Raw genomic sequence first — 6000 nt, 5'->3', positions numbered from 1 at the left:
GATACTGTCTGGATAAGAATTACCCAGGTGGTACTGGTTTTGAAGGCATGAAGGGGTCATGGAGGAAACCTGAGGCTTGTCACTATGAGAGGCCAGGAAGGCCACTGGTGAAGCTACAGCCACAGTAGCAGTTGAAGCTCCGAGACAGAAGGGTCATGAAGAGAAGTTGAGACTTGCTGTCACAAACAAAGCCCAGAGAGTCTACGGGTCAATGTGCAGCTATTTCAGCAATAGACTCCAGCGTTTTGGAGATGCAAGTACCATGGGATGACCACCAAGAACAGTAGCAGCAGTGAAGTGGTGCCTACTGGAGCTTAGAAGACGAGTTGTGTGAGTTGCAGAACCTGAGAAATGACCTAAGCCCTCAGGGTAGCCTACATATCAAGAATGGATCCCAGACATTGGATACTGAGTTATTTATAGTTTGATTTTGGTTTTGCTTTGTTCTGATTCTGTCTGTGTCCTGGTTCTTCCCTCTTGAAATAAAAAAAGTATTTAACTTATCTTTTTATTTTATAGGATCCCACAGTTGAGAGACATTGGATTTAAAAATAATACATGTTTAAAAAGACTGGCTATTTTAAAGAAACTTAAATTTTAATGTATTTGAATTTGTGAAGACCATAGAACATTTTAACTTAGTAAAATATTTTATATTACAATGTCAGTATCAATATATGGTGTTGGAGATGAAAAAGAAAGGAAAGATTGAGGCTTAACAGTGAAGATTTGTGTGTCAAGTTGACAAGGGATCATTTGTGCTGGCTCATTTTCCGTCAACTTGACACAAGCTAGAGTCATCTGAATAAAAGGAGTCTCAATTGGAAAAAAAAAATGCCAATGAGTTCACGACTTTCACCTACTTTTTTCTCTAGCAGATCTAATATATCTGGTATTCTTGATCCACTTGGACTTGAGTTTTGTGCAGGGTAATAAATATGGATCTATTTGCTTTTTTCTACATGTAGACATCCAGTTAGACCAGCACCATTTGTTGAAGATGCTATCTTTTTTCCATTGTATCATTTTGGCTCCTTTGTCAAAAATTAGATGTGAATATGTGTGTGGATTTATTTCTGGGTACTCCATTCAATTACTTTGAAAAACCAACCTATGCCAGTACCATGCAGTTTTTTGTTTGCTTCATTGTTTTTTGTTTTTGTTTTTACTGTTGTTCTGTAGTATAGCTTGAGATCAGGTATGGAGATACCTTCAGAAATTCTCTTATTGTATAGGATTGTTTTAGGTATTTTTGATGTTTTGTTCTTCCATATGAAGTTTAGAATTGTTCTTTCAAGGTCTGTGAAAAATTCTGTTTGTATATTGATGGGGATTTCATAATCTGTAGATTGCCTTTGGTAAGATGGCCATTTTACTATGTTAATGCTACCAATCCATGAACACGGGAGATCTTTCCATCTTCTGGTATCTTCTTCAATTTCTTTATTCAGAGACTTGAAGTTCTTGTCACAGAGGTCTATCTTCCTTGGTTAGAGTTAATCCTAGTTACTTTATATTATTTGTGGCGATTGTGAAGGGTGTAGTTTCCCTAATTTCTTTCTCTGCTCATTTGTATATAGGGTTACTTATCTTTTTTAAAGTAGTCTATATTCAGCCATTTTGCTGACAGAGTTTACCAACTGCAGGAGTTCTCTGGTGAAATTTTTAGGGTCGCTTATGTATACTATCATATCATCTGCAAGTAACAATACTTTAACTTCTTCCATCCTGATTTGTATTCCCTTGATCTCCTTTAGTTGTCTTATTGCTCTAGTTAGAACACAGAAACAACTTCCTGAACAGAGCAGTAAGAGCTCAGGCTGTGAGATCTGCAATTAATAAATGAGACTTCTTGTAACTGAAAAACTTCTGTAAAGCAAAAGACACTATCAATGGAATGAAAAGACAGTCTACAGATTGGGAAAAGATCTTCACCAATTTGACATCCAAAAAGGGACTAATATCCAGAATATAAAAAGAACTCAAAAAATTAAATACTGACAAACCAAATAATACAATTAAAAATGGTATGGATACAGAGCTAAACAGAGAATTCTCAACAGAGGAATCTAGAATGGTGGAGAAGCTCTGAAAGAAATGATCAATGTCCCTAGTCATCAGGGAAATGCAAATCAAAACGAATGTGAAATTCCTTCTTACACCTGTCAGAATGGTGAAGATCAAAAACTCAAGTGACAGCACATGGTAGAGAGGATATGGAGAAAGGGGAACTTTCCTCCATTGCTGATGGGAATGCAAACTTGTACAATCACTTTGGAAATCAATCTGTTGCTTTCTCAGAAAACTGGGAATAACCATATTTCAAGACGCAGCTACACTACTCTTAGGCATACACCTGAAATATGCTCCACCATACAACAAGGACATTTGTTCAACTACATTTATAGCAGCTTTATTCATAATAGTCATAAACTGGAAAGAACCTAGATGCTCCTCAGCTGAAGAATGGATAAAGAAATTGTGGTATGTTTATACAATATAGTGCTAATTAGCCATTAAAAACAAGGAAATCATGAAATTTTCAGATAAGTGGATGGAACTAGAAAAGATTATCCTGAGTGAGGTAACACAGACCCAGAAAGACACACCTGCTATGCACTCACTTATAAGTGGATTTTAATCATATAATACAGAGTTGACATAACTACAGTGCACAGACCCCAAGGAAGATAAGTCCAATGCTCATCTTAGGCTTCATTTTGGTCAACTATTTAGGGGAGTAGGGAATACTCTGACATGGACTATGTTGCCTGTTTTTTGATCACTTCCTTCTGAATAGACTTCCCTACCATACCACAGGAAAGGAAGATGAATTCAGTCCTTATGGGAATAGATGAGCAGGGGTGCCTGAGTAGGGGGCTCCTCTATTCTTAGGAATAGTGGAGAGAGGGTACAGGATGGAGAGTGGGAATGAAAGGAGAAAAGTGAAGGGGTCTATGACAGATATAAATTGAATTAATTAAGAAAAAATAAAAAATGTATACCTTCATAAGTCAGGTCTGTAGCCAAGTGTAGGGCATTTTCTCAATTAGTGGTTGATATGGGAGGGGCTAGAGCACTGAGAATGGGGCTGCTCCTGGGCTTGTGGTCCTGGGTCCACAAGCAGGTAAGCAAGACAGTGAGCAACACTCCTCCACTGCCTCTAAAGCATCTCCTTCCTCCAGGTCCCTGCCCTGTTTGAGTTCCTGCCCTGCTCCTTCTAATGATGCGCTACAATGTGGAAGTGTAAGCCAAATAAAACCTTTTATTTTTGGTTACAATGTTTTATCAACAGCAGCAGAAACCATAACTTTAATAAGAGTAATATCACAACACCTTTATCAGTTAATCACAGAAAAAACATAAAGGAGTGGCTTAGCTCCTGCAAAATAGAGGTCTTCCCTGCTATGAAGAGTTTTGTGACATGGAGCAGCAGAGAGTAAGAACCTAGCACAAAGGAGCAGAAAGATTTCCCAGAGAAAGTGACATTTAAACAGATGCCTTGATTTTGAGTGGGGCAAGCAAGGCCAATGCTTGGACAATTTCAGTCAGATAGAACAGCCTATGCAAAAGCTCTAGGTCTTGGGGTTACATGACACACTGAAGAAGCCACAGAGAGGTGACCACTCACCCCAGTGAGCACAGAAGTGTAGAAGAGAGCATCTCAAAGTCGAGGATAGGGCACAGACTGAGGAGCAGGCACAGAGTGTCTATAAGTGACTAGCTCAGCTTAGTTACTTTAGGGATGACAGGAGTCTCTGCCTAACTCAGCTGCCTTCCAGTCTTTGTACTGAACACAAAGGTTGATGATGTGAAAGGTGCCCTTCTTACATCTTGAAAACCTCATCTTCTTCACAGCAGGGGTCCTCAAGGCACCCCCCACTGGCATCTGGAGAACAGTACTGACTGTGTCCTATGAAGAGTCACCTCTGTGCAGAGAGAGTTACTTCTGTGTCAGCACCTCAGATCACAGGCAGTTGGACTTCCAGGGTCCTCGTGGCCTCTTTATGTCGTCATGTAGCTGATGAAAGGTGGTGGAACTCACCAGCCACAGCTACATGGAAGAACCAGAGGCTATGCTTTAAGTTACTTTAAAACCTGAGGATGTTTTCTTCTCTCTTTGAAACTCATTACAGCACTGGGCCTACTACTGATAATCCCACTGAGTCTGACATCAAAGAGCAGCAGACAGGTATAATTTCCTGCCCCACTCAGTTATCCCGTTTCTCTGAAACCCATTGCACTATGAAAGAGCAGGATTGGATAGGCCATGGACTCTTTCCCCACTTAGAGATGGAATTCTTTAGCAGCATTTTTGTTTGTGTATAGAGTGGGTGCTCTATTTTTGATGGATAATTAGAACTATATATGGTTAGAAGTCTTGCTTACATTGCTAATTTAAATAATTTAATGAACACTGACTGATTTCACTTATTCATAAGAAATGCTTCAAGGTGCTGGAGAGGCAATGGGAAACAGACGTTTCATTTCTAACTATGTAGCTCAAAAAGGAAACCTGAGGTAATGGAGGGCCACTGAGATGCTCAGTGGGGAAGATTGCCAGCACTATGCTTGATGATCCCATGTCAGTCTCTAGGACTCACATGCTGGGAGGAGAAAACTGACTCCTGACTGTTTCATCTTCATGTTATGGCAGGCACACACCCACATATAGATTCACACACAAAATAAATAAATTAGATGTAAAAATCAAAACGATGAAAAAAGGAGCACAGAAGAGATGAAACAGGAAAAGGGGAAAAGGTAGGCAGAAAGGAGGAGGAAATAGGGAAATAAGGACAGGGCAAAAGAGGATGCAGGCAATGTAAGCAGTAAAGAGAGTCAGTGAGATCTGCCAACCACATTTGCTATATTTCCTGACCAACAATGACCATGTGGGGCTGTACTCCAAAACTCTGACATAAAACAACACAGTACTTTAAAAAATAAATAAAAGATTCTAGAAGTATTCAGCTGAGTTTTCAGTCCACATAGCTATAGCCTGGGCAGCAGGAGCCACTACCCCAGCCATTCATACATCGACAGTCTGGAATCTAGCTTGTCAGTGACCCCCACTCTCTCCCTCCCTCCCTCCCTTTCTCTCTATCTGTTTCTGTCTATCTTCCCACTCTCTTGTGTGTCCCTCTGTCTCTTTCTCTGTCTCTACGACATTTCTTCCTCCAGAATCTCTCCAAGTAACTTGAGCTCCTTAAAGTACCGTCATCATAAGCTACAAAACTACGTGACAGGTTGCTTCCAAGAAAGTAAAAACTTCCCAGTTTCCTCTCTAGAGCCTAGAGAGAGACATAGGAACCTTTTTGCCTCTTCTCTTGATACAACAGTCACAGACTCTACAAGACTCAAGGAGATGATATGAAGGCCCACCTTTAAAGGAAAAAAAAAGGTGTAAAGACATGTGTGGTGGTCACATGTAATCAACTACAGAGTCTGTGACACAGCATTGAGTGTGACCTTTCCTAGGAGACCACATGAGAACTGAGTGCGAACTGACAGAAACTGAAATGTTGATGGCATCTGAGAGCAGAGAATACTAAACCAAGGGATGAACCTGACTCATGAGTGATTGTTGTATTTGAGTAAAGTGTGACTATATGGGTGGTTAGAACTTAATGGCCCAGGAAGAGACTTTAAAGCATAGGTAGAAAAGGTGGAATTAATAAACCCTACGTATGAGTTTGAAGGCTTTCCTTAGTGTGAACGAAAGCACTGCAAGTTTTTTTTTTTTAAATATAATGAACTATTATGTATTTGAAGGACCACAGAAACTTATAAATAGTACTTGGTCTGGATATGTCAGGTAAGATGTACCCATGAAATCTTGACAGCATGGTCGCCTCAGTAAGAACTAAAAAAATGACAATACCAGTTAATGTTCTTCATGAGGAAGAAACAACAACACCTTACTCATAGATGAAAAGCTACAGGTATTCAGTGGCTACAAAGAGAGAAGGAAAATCAGTTTCCCCCAGGGATGAGTTC

The sequence above is a fragment of the Meriones unguiculatus genome, chromosome 12, assembly GCF_030254825.1.
Source record: "Meriones unguiculatus strain TT.TT164.6M chromosome 12, Bangor_MerUng_6.1, whole genome shotgun sequence".
NCBI classification, from domain to species: Eukaryota; Metazoa; Chordata; class Mammalia; order Rodentia; family Muridae; genus Meriones; species Meriones unguiculatus.
Note: the sequence above shows the minus strand (reverse complement) of the source record.